This window comes from Balaenoptera physalus, assembly GCF_965194825.1.
Source record: "Balaenoptera physalus genome assembly, chromosome: X".
Classification (NCBI taxonomy): domain Eukaryota; kingdom Metazoa; phylum Chordata; class Mammalia; order Artiodactyla; family Balaenopteridae; genus Balaenoptera; species Balaenoptera physalus.
In genome coordinates this window covers 90053986-90072535 of record NC_138903.1, presented here as the reverse complement: position 1 = coordinate 90072535, position 18550 = coordinate 90053986, and the positions used below count along the sequence as shown (strand labels likewise).

The window sequence follows — 18550 nt, the reverse complement described above, 5'->3', positions numbered from 1 at the left end:
GCGTCACCGCCTAGCTCGCCCTCGGATCCCCCCCCCCCAACCAGGGCCGGCGGGGAGTTCAACAGGACCCTCCCCTCCACCTCCGCGCGCAAGATCTCCCCCTCCACCCAGCTGTGCGCGAGGCCCGGTCACTCAGCTCCTTTCCCTCCAATCTGAGAGCCCACAAGTGGCATCACCTCCCTGCGGTTGGAGTTTGCCCTTCTCTTGTTACCAGGGAGGGTCTGCGTCCCCCATCCACCCTCAGGCCTTGGCTCCGGCCTTTTCAGCTGCTTCTTTGAGGACTCTTTCTCTCTTACGCTATAAGACTAGCATCCCCATTGGGTACGTTGCTGCACCAAAATGGGCTAGGGAAGAGGTGTCAGGAAGCGGAGCAGAGAGTGCAAGGAGAGGTTTAACTTTCTTTTTTATGTTCCTTTTTTTTCCCTTTTAACGTCACATTCATTGTTTTTGTAATGGGGAAATGGCGTCAAGCCATTTTCGTTTGACATTTACAAATTAGGTTGTAAAAATAACAAAAGCCTCATCCATTTGTTGACGTTATTTTGTGCCACATTAAGAATGTTTTCGAATTGCTATAAATTATTTCACAGCTTTCAAAACAGACTGGTAATTATTAACATTTTAAATATAAAATTTTCCTGAACAAAACCAATAGGTTTTCAATGTGACCTATAAATTCATCTTTGGAAAGACCAATCTTGGCAATTTTACACAAGCGATTTACAACCTTTCGAAGTTCTGGCTGAATTTATTGATGATCTTGTGTCAGGTGTCTGAGAACTTCTTCATAGATGACTCCTGGGTGATGGAATGGAGACCCCACTCCTGATGAACCCAGCGCCTGAAAACTAGTGACTTCCCAGATTAACCTGTTTTCCACTCAAGGAGTTTTATTGGGATTTTACATAAGCGTGTAATCAAATCAGTCTCATCACACCCAGGAAAGGACCAACTGTGCTATCCCACTAATGGAAATGAAGCTTAACAGGTGGATTTTCATTAGATCATGACACTGGTGAGATATCTCCACTATCTGCCATTCATGCACTGTGTGTCCCCATAGCAGCTGGGACCCAACCTTAACCCTAGCAGCGGGGGCATACAGTGTTCAGCATCTTTCAGTAGAGATAGGGGGTAAGGTCTGTGGCTGACTATGGGTCTGTGGGCAATACTCCTGAAATCCATGTCATTTTTCTCTCACAAAAAGCAGTTTACAGGATCCCAAGCAGTCGCCAGGGGGAAGTCCCTGCCTTCTGTTACGGTTTCACTGCACCACCCATACAAGCCCCTCAGAATAATCCCAGAACTCAGGGACAAAGTATGCAGAACTTAGTCCCCAGACATCCAGCTGCCCCTGCTGGGGAGTCATACTCTAAATATAGACCCTTCAGGCAGCCTCTTTCTTAGGTTGAAATCTGACACCCCAGCAGGAAGCTCCCTGACTGAGGGGCCCCTGTGTGTGGGAGGCCCCTCTAGAAGGTGAAACAGGAAGCCCAGAGTGCCTTAGACTAATGGCTTTTCAGAACTCAATCGACTGTGACCAATTTATGTTCCCCATCAGAGGGAAGCATTTAGAAATTGATTATGAAGACATTTAAAATTTTAGTAAACTTAAAAAAAAAATAAAAAACTCATGAGCATAGGATGTCAAACAGCTTATTTGTAATAATCTAAAAACTCTTACAAATCATTAATAAAATGGTAAGCCAATAGAAAGCATGCCAAAGATGCAAATGGATTTGTTTGCAGAAAAGAAATACCAATGACGGATAAACATATGAAGAAAAGCTCAACTTCAAAGAAATGCAAATCGAAACAACTATGTGTTGCCATGTTTCATCTAGGAGTGCCAAAATTTAGAAATTTGATAATGTTGTTGACTGGTTTACGGGGAAATGGGCACTCCCACACTCTGTTGGAGGCAGATACTGTGATGCAACAGTTTTACAGAGAGCTATTTGGCAAAATCTATTATATGATAAATATAATATCCCACAAATTCTTTGACTGAGCAATTCTATTCCTAGGAGTTAGCCAGCCTGATACCTACACAGTTTCACAAAGATTCATATACTAGGATATCTATTGCAGTGCTTGCAAAGGTTAAAACAACAGAAGCAACATAAAAAGTCCATCAATAGGGAAAACATTAAATAAATTAGGTTAAATTTATGCAATATGGCTGATAAAAATATTTAGATCTACGTATCCTGATGGAAAGATACTTAAGGTATTTTACTGTTTGCTTATTTTCTATTAAACTCTTTGTTTATTTGTAATTGCATGCAAATTCCGCAAGAATACATTCTAGTATAAGATTCAAACCCAGAAAAAGCACTAGTACAGCTTTAACACCACTGTCCTTATCAAAGCACAGTTACCTCCCCTTTTTATAAATTTTCTGTGTTAAATGCTTTTCTATACATTACACATACATGTCTTATTAAAATATATAAATGGGTCTCTTCAATAAGTGGTGCTGGAGCTTGCCTGGTGGCACAGTGGTTAAGAATCTGCCTGCTAATGCAGGGGACACGGGTTCGAGCCCTGGTCCGGGAAGATCCCACATGCTGCGGAGCAACTAAGCCTGTGTGCCACAACTACTGAGCCTGCACTCTAGAGCTCTCGAGCCACAACTACTGAAGCCTGTGCACGTAGAGCCTGTGCTCCTCAGCAAGAGAAGCCACTGCAATGAGAAGCCCACACACCGCAAGGAAGAGTAGCCCCCGCTCGCCACAATTAGAGAAAGCCCACGTGCAGCAACGAAGACCCAACGCAGCCAAAAATATATAAATTAATTAACTAATTAATTTTTTTAAGTGGTGCTGGAAAAACTGGACAGCTACATGTAAAAGAATGAAATTAGAACATTCTCTAACACCATATACAAAAATAAGCTCAAAATGGATTAAAGACCTAAATGTAAGACTGGATACTATAAAACTCCTAGAGGAAAACATAAGCAGAACACTCTTTGACATAAATCACAGCAATATTTTTTTGGATCCGTCTCCTAAAGTAAGTCTTGATTTCCACTATTCATCCCCTCTAAAATGCAAGTCATAATTTTTTACCACTAAATTTGAATTTCAGACAAAATGGATCATATAAGTTATCAAAATTGGCTCAAGAAGAAGTAGAAAACCTGAATAGACCAATAACCAATGAAGGTGATAGCCTGTTCCACATCGCCTCCTTCAGAGGGACCACTGCCTCTTTCCACGTTCCTAGCTAAAAGTAAAAGCTTTACTTTTTAAACTTTTCCACTAAAAATAAAAGCCAAAGTTGTAAGATTTCTAGCAGAAAACATAGAGGAACATATTCATTACCTTGGAGTAGGCAAAGATGTCTTGGACAGGATACAAGAAGCATTAATAATAAAAGAGAAAGGTAGACTATCAAAATATAAATTTTCTGTTCATCTGTACACATTATTAACAAAATGAATAGGCAAGCCACAGACTTGGAAAAAATTATATATGCAGTTCATGTATCTGACAAAGGACTTTTATGCAGCATATGTAAAGACATACAAATGAACAATCAAAAGAAGAACCCAATGTAAAATTGGGCACAAACTTAAATGGACACTTCACAAAAGAAGATACCCAATCCTCAACATCTTTAGTAATCAGGGAAATGCAAATTGAAACCACAATGAGATATCACCACACACCCACTAGAACAGCTAAAGCCAAAGACTAACAACACCAAATGTTGGTGAGAATGGAGAAACCAGAACTCTAATATATTGCCATTAGGGGTGTAAAATGGTACAAGCACTTTGGAGAACTTTTCTGCAGTTTCTTACAAAGTTTAATGTTCACTTACCCTATGAACCAGCAGTTTCACTTCTGAGTATTTAGTCAAGAAAAATGAAAACATATGTCCACGCAAAGACTTGCACATGAATGTTTAGATCAGCTTAATTCATAATAGGCTAAAACAGAAAACAACAGGAGAAAGGATAAACAAACTGTTGTATGTATATACAATATAATACCACTCAGTAATAAAAAATAATGAAATACCGATACATGCAACAACATGGATAAATCTGAAAAGCAGTATGCTGAATGAAAGGAGCCAAACACAAAGGAGTACTGTAGGATTCCATTTATATGAAACAGAGAACAAATAAAACTAATCTGTGATGATAAAAATGAGAAAGTGGTTGTCTGGGAGATAGAGGGGAATTAACTGGAAAGAAGTACAAGGGATCTTTCTGGCGTGATGGAAATATTCTGTATCTTGGTTTGTGTGGTAGTTACATGGTTATACACAATTGTTAAAACTCTAAAAACTGAACATTTAAGATACGTGTGATATATTGCATATAAATTATACCTCAGTACACACCAATTTCTTCCCCAGAGAGAGTTGCCTTATTAGTTTGGGTATAGCACAACAGACCTTTTTCTTTGAATTAAGTACACATATGTGTACCTACAGAAATACTGTTGGGGGGCATCATATTGTACATATGTTTCACAACTTGATGGTTTTTACTCATCAACATATCTTGGAGCTCTTTTCATGCCAGTAAATGTGGATCTTTTTAACTGTTGTATTGTATTCCATAGTGTGGCTATAGCATGGTTTATTTACCTATTCCTCTACTGATGGACATTTATGTTTTCTTTAATTTTGAATAATATCAAACAATACTACAAAAATTATCTTTGAAAATTTTGCCAATTGGAAAACTGAGAAGTGGTATAGCAATGTTGTAGATTACATTTTGCTTTTAAGTAGTGAGGTTGTGCATTTGTTCACATGTGTGTTGGACATATGTGGCTCTATGAATTGCCTGCTCACATCCTTTTTCTATTTTTCTGTTGTATTATCTTTATCTTATTGTCTTTGCAGAAGAGCTGTATTTAGTGTGGATAGAACTTGTTTCTCTGTTTATTATGTTACAAGTATTTTCTCCCACTTTGTAGCTTGTTTTGATATTGTTTATGTTGTCTTTCCACGTACTGAAGTTTTTCAATTTTGATGTGATCAAATGAATTGTTTTTTTCATTTATGGAATTTTTAATTTTAAAAATGAAAAATTACATAGTTATTGACTATATTCCCCACACTGTACATTTCATAACTGTGACTCATTTATTTTGCAACTGGAAGTTTTTACCTCTTAATCTCCCTGACCTACTTTCCTCCACCCACCCTCCTTTCTTCTGGTAACAACCTCTGTATCTATAACTCTGTTTCTGTTTTGTTATGTTTGTTCATTTGTTTTGTTTTTCAGATTCTACATGTAAATGAAATCATACAGTACTTGTTTTTCTCTGACTTATTTCACTTAGCATAATACCCTCTAACTCCATCCATGTTGTCACAAATGGCAAGATTTCATTCTTTTTAATGACTGAGTAATATTCCATCATATATATATACATATATATATATATATATACATATATATATATATATATATGTATATATATATATATATATATATATATATATATATATATGTGTGTGTGCCACATCTTTTTTCCATTCATCTATTGATGGGCACTTAGGTTGCTTCCATATCTTGGCTACTGTAAATAATGCTGCAATGAACATAGGGATGCATATATCTTTTTTGAATTACTGTTTTTGTTTTCTTTGGATAAATACCCAGGAATGGAATTGCTGGATCATATGATAGTTCTACTTTTAATTTTTTGAGGAACCTCCATAGTATTTTCCATAGTGGCTGCACCAATTTACAATCCCACCAACAGTGCATGAGGGTTACCTTTTCTCCACATCCTCATCAACACTTGTTATTTCCTGTCTTTTTGATAATAACCATCCTAATGGGTGTAAGGTGATATCTCATTGTGGTTTTGATTGCATTTCCCTGACGATTAGTGATGGTGAGCGTAATTTAATGTGCCCGTTGGTCATCTGTATGTCTTCTTTGGGAAAAAATGCATATTCAGATCCTCTGCCCATTTTTTAATCGGGTTGTATGTTTGATGTTGAGTTGTAGGAGTTCTTTGTATATTTAGATATGAACACCTTATCATACATACCATTTGCAAATATCTTCTCCCATTCAGTAGGTGGCCTTTTCGTATTGTTGATTGTTTCCTTTGCTCTGCCAAAGCTTTTTCACTTGATTTGGTCCCATTTGTTTATTTTTGCTTTTGTTTCCCTTGCCTGAGGAGACATATCCATAAAAATATTACTAATATGGATGTCAAAGAGCTTACTGCCTATGTTTTCTTCTAGAAGTTTTATGGTTTCAGATCTTATATTTAAGTCTTTTAATCCATTTTGAATTTATTTTTGTGTGTGGTGTGAGAGAGTCATTTATGGATTTTTTTCCTCCCCAACTAAAGTTTATGAAAAATAGTATAATCCTATTATAAGTTTTAAAAATCCATTTGGAACTTAATAATTGGCATGAGATAATTCTCTGATATTATTTTTTTTCCAAATGGATATCCAACTTCCCAAAAGCATCTATTGAAGAATCTATCCTTCCTCCCACTGTATTGAAGTAGAACCTTTACCATATATTTAATGCCCATATGTACTTGGACCTCTAGGAGAATATATTGGTTAAATACAAGAATCTTATTGTACATACTATTCTGTACTATGTTTTTCCTCAAATTAATTTATAAATTAAGCACTCTCCAGTCAAACCAGTTCTTTTTTAAATAACACCTGAAGCAACAGTTTGAACTGAAACAGAATTTCTTAAATTTTCTAAAACTGCTGGACTGAGCAAAACTAAGACTGAGCAAAACCAAGGCAGAGCATTCTTGGGAGAAATCAGTTGCACTAGAGGAAGGGAATTAAGCATTTGCCTATCTTTCCAGTAAGATCTATATTTCAAGTAACCAAATAGCCCTGTTAATGAAGGAAAACACTGTCTTTCAGATTAGAAGAACATTAACTAATAAGCATATAAGAATGATAGGATTCAAAAATTATCATTTTGTGATCCCCAATGAAATAATTGATTTAGGCAAGGATTATCAATACATGCCTATATCATCAGATGCCAGTCATAAGGGGAAAAACATAACTTTAGAAAAGAGGAATTATATCATCACCAGCTTAACCCAGTTTAATTTAATTGAGTTTTTTCCCCTAGCTGCTTGAGATAGATGTTTTGATGGTTTATTTCCAGCCTTTATTAATTTCACAGGTTTGTTTGCTCAGGTTTATCAAAGTAAAATTTACACACAGTAAAATTCAGTTTTTTTAGATGTAAAGTTTTATGAGTTTTGACAAATGTATGCAGTCATGTAACTACCATCACAATCAAGATATAGAATATTTTCATCACCCTAAAAAGTTCCTTTGTGCCCTTTATAGCCAATCCTCTGTCCCCAACCTCAGCCTCTGGAAACCACTGATCTGATTTCTGTTCTTGCAGTTTTGCTTTCTTCAGAATGCCATATAAATGAAATAAGCCTTTTGTGTCTGAGTTTCTAAGATAGTGCTTTTGAGCTTTATATACGTTGTTACTTGTATTAATAGTTCAGTCTTTTCTATGGCTTAGCATTGCACTGTATATATGTAGCACAATCTGTTTTCCATTCACCAGTTGATGAACATTTGAGTTGCTTCCAAGTTGAGCCCATTACCAGTGAAGCTGCTATAAATGTTTTCATACAAATCTTTGTTTACTCCTCCCTGGGTATATACTTAGGAGTGGGATCGCTGATTTTCTATTACAAAACTGTTTTACCAAAGTGGCTGTGCTATTTTACATTCCCACCAGAATTATGTGACAGTTCCAGTTGCTCAAATCCTCACCTGTACTTGGTTTTGTCATTTTGTAACCGAACAAAATTTGGGTCCGCTCACCTGCATGCAGTAAAGTCAACCTACTCACTCCCAATTGTGGTGAAGGAAAGTGCAGCGTTTATTGCAGGGTGCGAAGCAAGGAATCCAGGTAGCTAATGCTCAAAAGACCCGAACTCCCCGATGTATTTCAGGGAAAGATTTTTAAAGACAGGGTGAGGAAGAGGGTTGCAGGATGCATGATCAGCTCGTGGACATTCTTCTTATTGGTTGGTGGTGAGGTAATCAGGAGTCAACATCATCAGCCTTCTGGTTCCCACCAGTCTGGGGTCTACGTGCTTGTGGGCAGCACGCAGTTTTCTTCCTCCTGGTAGGGGTTTTGATATCTGCAAAACAGCTCAAAGGATGTGGCTCAGAATATTATCTACATTCCTTGAGGAGGAACTAAAGGTCCTTGACTTTGTGTAATGGCTAAACTATTATTATTTTGTCTTGTTTGACTGTTTTACTTTGTTTCTGAATTTTCTCACTTTTCTGATTACATTTATTCTTTGGAACTTGGGGAAGGCCTAGGAGGCTAATGTTTTTCTACAGACAAGATATGGAGGTTTGGGGCCTGTCCTGGGGAGGCCCCATAGGGTCCTGCTCCATTACAATTTTTTAAAGTCATTGTAATAGGTATGGCTATTCTAATCTTTTGCCCATAATTTTAAATTGGGTTGTTTTTTTCTTATTATTGACATGTAAGAGTTCTTTATATATTCTGGATACAAGCCAGAATTATATCAGCTATGCTGACTTGCAAATATTTTATCCCAGTCTATGATTTGGCTTTTCATTTTCTTAACAGCATCTTACAAACAGCAGTAGTTTTAAATTTTGATAAATCCAATTTATTTTTTCATTATGGTTTGTACTCTTTGTGTCCTAGAGAAAATTTTTACCTGACCCAAGATTACAAAGGTTTTCTATTATGTTTTCTTCTAGACATGTTATAGTTTTAGCCCTTACATTTAGGTAGATGATACATTTTGAGTTAATTTTTGTGTAAAGTGTGAGGTTTATTTTTTTTTCCATATGGGTGGCCAATTGTTCCAGCATCATTTGTTAAAAAGACTACTCTTTTTCCACTAAATTACCTTGGCACCTTTGCTAAAAATCAACTGATCACATGTGTGGGTCTGTTTCTGGACTCTTTATTTGGTTTTGTTGATCTATAAACCTATCCTTTCACCAAAACCACATTCTTTTGATGACTATACTTAAGTCTCAAAATCAGGTAGTGTGAGACCTCCAATTTTGTTCTTTTTCTAAGTTGTTTTGGTTATCCTCGGTCCTTTGTTTTTTCTGTATAAATTTTTAAATCAGCTTGTCAATTTCTAATCCAAGAAAAGGCCTCCTGAGATTTTGCACCCCACAAATTCTAATATGTCACAATTTCATTAATGCTCAGTTCAAAATACTTTCTAGTTTCCATTTTTATTTCTTCTTTGACACACACATAGGTTATTTAGAAATGTATTACTTAATTTCAAAACATGTAACAATTCCCAATTTATTTTTAATTAATTTCTAGCTTAATTTCACAATGGTCAGAGAACATGCTTTGTGTTATTTCAATCTTTAGAGTTTGTCAGGACTTTTTTTATGTCCTTCACATAGTCAAATTTTGTAGATGTTCCATCTGTACCTAGAAAGAAAGTGTATTCTGCTGTTTTAGAGTATGGGGTTCTATATTTGTTGATTATGTTAAGATTATTAATTGTGCTATTCAAATATTTTGTATTCTTATTGATTTTTGTCTGATTTTATACTGAGATAGGTCTGTTCAAAATCTCCCATGACATTTCTGCCATGGAACTATACAATAATGATAATGAACACATTGAAACTGCATGCAACCACATGGATGAATCTCACAAATATAAAGTTGAGTGAAAGAAGGCAGACACAGCATAGCATGGAGTGGATGATTCTATTTAGATAAAATTCAAAAACAGGCAAAACTAATCTATGTTTGTAGAAGTCTGAATAATGGTTACTCTTGGTAGGGAGAGAGGGTTTAGTGACTAGAGGGGGATAACATTGGGGCTTCTGGGGTGCTGGTAATGTTCTCTTTCCTGATCTGGGTTCTGGCCACACAAATATGTTCATTTTGTGAAAATTTACCAAGGTGTACATTTATGGTTTGTGCACTTTTCTGTCTGTTATATCTCCTAAAGCTTACTTAAAAAAAAAAATAATCAACCTCACCAGTGATCAAATTCTGCAAATTCAAACAACAGTGAAATATTATGTTTTCTCACCAGAATTATAATTCTCTGTATTTGTATAGAGGTAGACAAATGAATACTCCTTTGCATAATTGTCAGGAATATAAACTAGTACAATTTTTTCAATGAATATGTGTATTAGAAAGTTTTTAAAATGTGTATACCTTTGAACCCAAGAATTTAATTTCTGGGAAAGCATCCCAAAGAAATGGGAAAACAAATGCACAAACATGTATTCATAAAGATGCGCATTGCAGTGTTATTTATAATTCTATAGTGCTAAACAACTTGAATGTCCAGTAGGGGATAGATTAAAGAAATCATGATACTTTCATATAATAGAGTACAGTGTAGTCTTTAAAAACTATAACAGAACTAAAATTTTTCAATGGAAATATATTTATGATATACATTATTTTTAAGTAAAAATAGGTAACAAGATGATATGTATATTATGGGTTTTTTATTCAAATACGTATGTATATACACATATATACAAATATACAGGGAAAACTCTAGATGGATATATATCATATAAAATAAAATGTTAACAACCGTGAAATGTCCCTTTTTGTCTTTACTGATACTCCTTGCTTTAAAATCTACTTTATCTGATGTTGCCATGGCTACATCAGATTTCTTTTGTTAATATTTGCATGGTATATCTTTTTCCATCCTTTTACTTTCAACCTTCTGTGGCTTTGTATTGAAGATGAATCTTTTCTAAGCAGCAAATAGTTATTTTTTTAATCCAGTCTGACAAGTTTTGTCTTTTGATTGGAACGTTTAGGCTGTTTACCTGTAAATTTGTGGAATATTTGGGCTTAAATCTACCATCTTACTATTTGATTTCTACTGTATTTGTTCTGCCTGTTCTATATTGTTCTTTCTCTTTTCTCTTGCCCTTTTTTGGATTGCTTAATATTTTAAAATTCTATTTTCCCTCTCTATTACCTTGTTAATTATACATTTTTTACGATTATTGCAGTGGTCACCCTAGAGATTACGAAATGTGTCCTAGACATTATTAAGTTCTAATACAAATAATTTTACCACACTGTCTGACATAAAGTGCTCCTAAAATATTTGATCCCTTGCCTGCATTCCCCACTTCCATCTGTGATTTTGAAGCCTGTGCTTTTCTGTCTATATATCACTGCCTTGGAAACCTAATGATGTCAGTCCTACACTTCAGCCCTTTAACACAAGGTAGGGGTTTTTATCTCCCTTTCCTCATCTCATCAAAAGAAGTTGATGAACTGGCACCCATATGCATGTGTCACTTCCAAGCAGCTATAACATAGTCAGATCTTGATCCCTGGAATTCCATCATCTAAAAGGGTAAATGTGGTAAAATTGGGAAGTTGTGCATGTCAAGTCAGGGTAAGAACCCAGACTGGATTCAGGAAACCTGGAAACGTTTTTACCCCATCTTGACCTATCTTCATTTATAGGTCACTTGATATTCTTGGTTCTACCACTAGATGTCAGCAAATCCTAGAAAGGGATGGGTTGTTCAGGGTGTAGGATTCGGGGTGTTTATTCCTATTCTCTTTCTGTTTTAATGTATTTTCCAAATGTTCTACAAAAAAAAAAGGTATCACTTAAATTCTAGGAAAAAATATAATTAATATTACCCATATCAGGCACTTACTAGCACCATATCCATTCCTCTTTGTTATAGAGCAAAATAATACAGTTCCTTATCACAAGCTATCAGTGGGTATCTTACCTCTGTAAATCCAGTATCTTTCCCAAAGACAAGGCTGGTTCTCACTCTCCCCAAGACTCAGTTTCCACAACTTTAAAATGAGGATAACAATTCTCCCCCAAAGTGTTGATCAAAGTATGTAATGCCACCATGTAGGTGTGAGAGCCAAGGTCTGTGCAAATCGATCCCCACCCAGTTCAAGAGATACGCAGCAAACACAGGAGTACTGTAGGGAGTAGCCCACAGTGCAGGTTGCCCAGAACACAGAGCACTTGGGAGACAAAACTGGAAACGTAGTCTGGATCCATGGGGTAGAGAATGCAAGCTGGGGAAAGGAGTTTGAAGTTCTCTTGGTAGGTAGTGGATTGCTTCTGAGAGTGTTTGTGTAATTATATCAGGGTCCACTTCAGGGAAACTACTATGGGCAGCTGTGTGTAAAGTGGCCTGGAGAGAGGCAGGTGGAAGGTTTGGGAAGCCATTACAGTGGTATGATACTTGGGGGCTTAAACCACCTGCTTTCTCCAGGGGACCTTCTCTACAGTGTGGACAGGTCAGCAGACCTTGATGAAAACTGGGGGTGGGGGGAGGGGCGGGGCAAGAGAGAGGTTGATAGATCTATGAATAACGCATATATGAAACCAGATAGATATCCTTTTAGTCTTTTTATATAAAAAAACTCTTTCAAGCACAATTTCAAGCACATATACAATAAGTATATGTACTGCTTAACAAGCAACTTTTAACATAACATTTTGTTTACTCTAAAAAAAAGGCTTTTCATTAGAAAAGAGAAAAATATGAAGACAGATTCTGCCTAGTGATCAGAATCAGAGTTGCAATTCTGAAGGTCTCGGTACCAGAGGCTTTGCAAGTGGAGGAGAGAATGGAGAAGGAACTTGGCCTTGGCCTCACAGCCAGGTCTTTGCAGAATTTGTCACCCACTGGCAGCAATCTCTCTGAATATAAGACATTCAGTGGTCTCTAAGCCCTAAAACTAGACATCAACCTCCTGCCTGAGTTGAAGAGAAAGCTGCATGCGTGAAGACGTTTGAGACATAGAAACAAACACATACACAGATACACTGTCAAATCAGTTGCTTTAACCTACTCTTTTCTCAACAAACAAGTATATTGTGAACACATTTCCGAAACATAACATATGAGTACATAATTTTTGTCAGTTGGGTCACATATTTTTGCTCTTTAGTAATTTTTATCTTAATAAATTTTCCTGAGTATAAATTTCAAACAAGACAAATATGTATATGTGTAAATTGAAATTATCCTGTAATCCCATCTGCCTGACCCTCAGTCCTTTTTTTTTAAATATTTATTTATTTATTTGGCTGTGTCGGGTCTTAGTTGTGGTGGCATGTGGGATCTAGTTCCCTGACCAGAGATCGAACCCAGTCCCCCTGCATTGGGAGCGTGGATTCTTAGCCACTGGACCACCAGGGAAGTCCTGACCTTCAGTCCTTGACCCAAAGATATTCACTGAAAATAGACAGATGTCTATTCTTCAGGTGTGTTTCTCTGTATGTAATTTATTAATGTATAATTACATATAATCAGATATTTACATAAAATATACTAAAATGCACATATTCTTCAAAATTATAATCATGTTATACATATTCTTCTGCAACTTGCTTATTTCACTAATATGATTTCTATTATTTGCTAATGTTTATTAGCCACAAATATTGGTCCTCTAGTGAATTTTCTGTTGACATCATTGACCTGTTGGTTAGTAAATCTGCCTAACATAGCAGAAACATAAACCCCATGGAGTTTGCAAATATTTTCTCTCTACTTTTCACATAACTTTTACCTTTTTCCTGCCATACAAAGTTTTACATTTTTCAATATTATTGACTAAAATTATATAGTTATATATAAAATTATTCAAAATAAAGATTATTTTTAAAATAAATAGAAGTCATCCCCATTAGGATGGCTATTATATTTTTTAAAGCAGAAAATAACAAGTGTTGGTGAGAATGTGGAGAAATTAGAATTTTGTGCATTGCTGGTGGGAGTGTAAAATGGTACAGCTGCTGTGACAAACAGTATGGAGGTTCCTCAAAAAATTAAAAATAGAATTACAATATGATCTAGCAATCCCACTTATAGGTATATACCCAAAAGAAGTGAAAGCAGGGATTCGAACAAATATTTGTGCACCAATATTCATAGCAGTATTATTCACACTGATAAGACTTTCTCCTTCACCAAATTTTAGTCAGGTTCCTCTGAACCTTTTTCTCAACTAGGTCTCAACCTTTGGACTCTTGTGTTCATCCTTGCATAGCCCAATTTTAACAAAAATCCTGCTAAGTCAACTTAGCAAGAATCCCCACTCTCAATATCTGACCACCATGGCCTGCCTTCAGCAAGAACCCTGGTCAGGTTGGTTTAACCAGAATCCCCCCCTCTGCTTCAATTTTCCATCCACTGACTCCCCACTCTGCTCCTGGGCTATGAACCTGTATTTGCCCATGATGTACTCAGAACTGAGCTCAGTTATAATCTGAGGTTTCTTTACTCTTATTACAATAGTTCCTGAATAAAATCTGTTCTTAACACTTTAACTACTATACAGCTCTGGTTTTCTTTAACAGCAGAAGCCAAAAGATGGAAACAACCCAAATGTCCACCAATGGATGACTACCATACAGTGGAATATCATTCAGCCTTAAAAAGAAATGAAATTCTGATACATGCCAAATGAAAGAAGACACACACACACACACCCCCCAAATACTGTATGATTCCACTTACATGAGGCACCTGGAGTAGTCAAATTCATAGAGACAGAAAGTAGAATAGTGGTTACCAGGGGCTGATGGAAACAGGAAATTAATGTTTAATGAGCATGGAACAAGATGAAAAGAGTTCTGGAGAAGGCCGGTGGTGATGGTTGTACAACAATTTGAATGCACTGGATACCACTGAACTGTGCACTTTAAAAAGATTATAATGGTAAATATTATGTATATTTTATAAATAAATAAATAATACAGCCCATTGTAATAGAAATTGAGCAATACCCTGGGGGGCATCAAGTGCCAGCCCCTAGAGAGATTAGAGCACTCAGAGCCCAGGCGGCTTCAGGACACAAAGGACAAAGCTTTAGAGTAATTCAAGGCTTCACTATTTATCTCTGTTAACCCAGCCCACACTCAAGTATAAGGATTACGCATGCACGTGCATGAATACTAGGAAGCGTGGCTCATTGGAGCCATCTTTTTTTCCACAATTTATATACATATTTTCCCTTTACTTCTTTTCATTCACTTGGATACTTAATCTACCCATATGTTCTAACTTAGTTATCTCAATTACAGACTTAAGGAATGGGTCTCTATCAAGAGTCACTGTCAAATCTCGCTTTATTTTGAAAATGGATGACCTAAGTAAGTGGTTCTTTCTCACATTCATGGCCCTTTAATATGTCTTCTTCCTAGGTTCTGTGTGCTGGACTAGTGGATATATATTGCTTCACCTCTACAGACATCATAAGCCAGAGGAGAAGAGGGTGGGGGACTGGACGAAATAGGTGAAGGGGATTAAGAGGTACAAACTTGTAGCTATAAAATAAATAAGCCACCTGGATGTAATGTACACATAGGGAATATAGTCAATAATATTGTTATAAGTTTGTATGGTGACTGATGGTAACTGGACTTATTATGGTGATCACTTCATAATGTATAAACTATTGAATCACTATGTTGTACACCTGAAACTAATATAACATTATATGTTAATTATAACTCAGTTAAAAAAAAACCCACAGGTTTGCTTTTTGAAAAATAACCTAGACTGAAAGAAACAATCATATCAAGTCCGTAGAAAGAGATGAAACACAGAATCAAAATGATGATCTTTTTATAGTTGCTCTCATCTCAGGGCTCATTTTTGAATAGGTTCTTAACAATTTATATTTTTTATTAGAGTCCACAGTCTGCTAAATAAAAGCAGTAATAAGATATTTCATAAAGTATCATACAATTTAAATCTTATGAACTTAATTTCATTAAAAAATTAGGTGCATATTCATACTGGCTACCTTAAAAATGCTATGTTTCATCTATGGTCTAAAATAATGTATAAGAGATTTAGTTCCACCACTAAAAACAATCCCGTCACTAGATTTCTTACATGTTTTACAACAAAATGTTTGTGCTCTTAATCAAAAAGATCCACAGACTAATTCAGCATGTAAAAAATAATTTTACAAAAACACCAAGAAAACCTTTCAAACTCACTTTTATTTTCCTTTTTCTTCCTCACAGAACTTCTCCATACATCACATGTCTTGCAGCTATAAAGTCACTTGATGTTGGTCAGGTACCATTTTATGCCTAAACTTTGCTGGCATGAAAATATGACACTTAACCAGTGTTAAATCTATAAAATATTTATATAGGGCAGCACACTAAGGTTTATACACTTGGCAATTAAACCACATAAAAATAGGACAAGACCCCCATTCCACATGTTTCGAATCAAGTGTTCACAGTCCCTATCTGGTGACTGTCCACTGATCCAAAAGGCAGCGGAGGCAACAGGCAGTTACTTCAAAGGACATTGAACACTATGATCTAGAAGCACATTATGATGTTACCCCAGTGTCATGTACCACCCTACCTTTGTCCAGGGTGGTCTCATAATTCTAGAATGGCAGGTCCAGCTGATACAAAATAAAGACAGACTACATAACATTTAGTCTGTGGAGATATCCTAACTCATCACTATGCACACACTGTGATTTTAAACACAACTCGTCCTAAAAACTTGTCAAGAACATCCTGGTGTTTTCGGTTGGGTAATCCATCTACCTTTCACTTGACTGTTACTTCTTTTATGGTACTGCAGGGTCAAAGGTGACCTAGATGGCAACTAATGGCTGTAGATACCTCACATGCAGTTTTTTCTCAGAATATGGAAAATGTTTTATTCCTATAATTCCATTGGGAGGATAAGTTGATAGAGTAGCTGTGTTTTCATCCTTCGAAATACATTCTATAGTTGGTTCTTCTTAAGGCTTTAATTCAATTACTCTGTTTGTTTTCACATGAATACAAGGCTTTCCTCTGGTATAACCAAACTCAGAATCATCCACACCACCACATGCTTGAAGTAAGACAGTAAAAAACTGACATGCAACATAAATTGGACTTCTCTGTTCAAAAGGCACTTCATCAGGACAGACTGTGAGATTCTTCTGTTCTTCTAAGTCATATGGCTTTAGGTCTTCAATGTACCCTTTATAGGAATCTGGATCAGACAGATTGAATGAATATTCCACCGCAGTCACTGATTTTGGAAAAACCATAAGTCCTGGACTATCTGGTCACGATATTTTGGAACCTCATGGTTCAGATTCTGAAACATAGCCCACATTGTGAATGAGAAGAGTGCAGCCAGGAACCCATAAAAGCCTGGGTAAAAGAGCAAGATCAAACCTTTGTTTAAGGGTCTTTTCACTGTTCAAATACAAGTTCGTTTTCGTGTATGATGTGCTTGTGTGATTAACTCACTGCTGTACATTCAGTGTACAGTACACACTCAATACTCCCACTCTTTCCGACTGGTTGGGGTGGCAGCGTGAGTCACAAGACAGCTGCAGGGGTGGAAATTTCCTCTTCCTGGGAGTGGAACAGGGTCTGGCTTCGCTGAACCGCTCAGCACCTCCGCCAGAGTCTCTCCGTACAAAGGCGCGCTGCGTACAAATAAGGCCCCGGGGGCGCTCGGGCCGCAGGCTCCAGGCTCCAGGAAGGGGTCCCCGGCTTCCCGGCGCCGCTCAGGAAGGGAGGCTCCCGCTCATTGGAGCCGCCTTAGAGGCTGCTTACCACAGCATCATTTGTCCATCTCTCTATACTGGTTGCTGAGAATGCTTTCATATATCATGAGAATTAGCCCTAATTTGCAAATATTTACTGTAACCATTTCAGACAAGCTTTGCTGGGATGTTATTGTTTTTGTTATTTGCCATAGGGCGTTTTAAACTTTTCAGTAATAGAATCATTTACAAGTAATACAGCTCACTATAAAAAATGATCGAAAAGTAATATCCTGGCCACCATCGACTGCACAGGGAGATTAGAGCGTTCAGAGCTCTGGTAGTTTCGGGACACAGTGAGAAAGCTTTATGGTAATTCCAGGTTTCACTACTGAGCAGGCATTTACAAGACAGTGTCCCTGATTTACTTCACCTCTCCTAACTTCCCATAGCCTGGTCTGAATTAGGGATTTAATAAGAAGTAACCTGAATAGCTCTTAAGATCAAGGGAGATGTGGGGAGCCTGGTGCTTAATCCCTCACCCACAGGGCTCCCCAGGGCGGGAGACACGATGAAATCACAATGTCACATGAACAGTTCTGTGGACCAGTGACTGGTCCCCTCACACTTTAGGAGAGTGACATAGTGTCAGCCACTGTCTGAGTCAATGGCGCAAAGCATGGGCCTGGGCACACTGCACTCTGTATCCCCTTTGCTTTGACCCCAGGCCATGTACCTCCACCAGCCCTCTCAGCTCACAGTGATTCTCTAGGTGCTCGTAAAAGGTAAATGTCATTTTTGTTTGTTATTCACATCAGTAGTTCTCCAGCTGTGGTCCCTGAACCAGCAGCATCAGCATCACCTGGGAACCTGTTAGAAGTGCACATTCTTGGGCCTCACCCAGATGGGGCCCAGCAATTAGTGTTTACACGTCATACAGATGACACAAGGTAGTTTGAGAACCACTGCTCTAATCTAGAAATGACTGATAGAGTTTTATATGTTATCACCTCTCCG

General features: G+C 37.1%; 1 pseudogene across 1 annotated transcript in view; it reads right to left on the bottom strand.

Annotated features, from left to right (window-relative positions):
• Positions 1-96: 96 nt before the first annotated feature.
• LOC309652170 (sodium/potassium-transporting ATPase subunit beta-3 pseudogene) overlaps positions 97-18550 on the bottom strand; it is a 31287-nt pseudogene continuing 12833 nt past the window's right edge. Inside the window, exon 2 of the transcript in view lies at positions 97-17237. The product of the transcript in view is annotated as a sodium/potassium-transporting ATPase subunit beta-3 pseudogene (transcript). The remainder of the gene's footprint in view (positions 17238-18550) is intronic.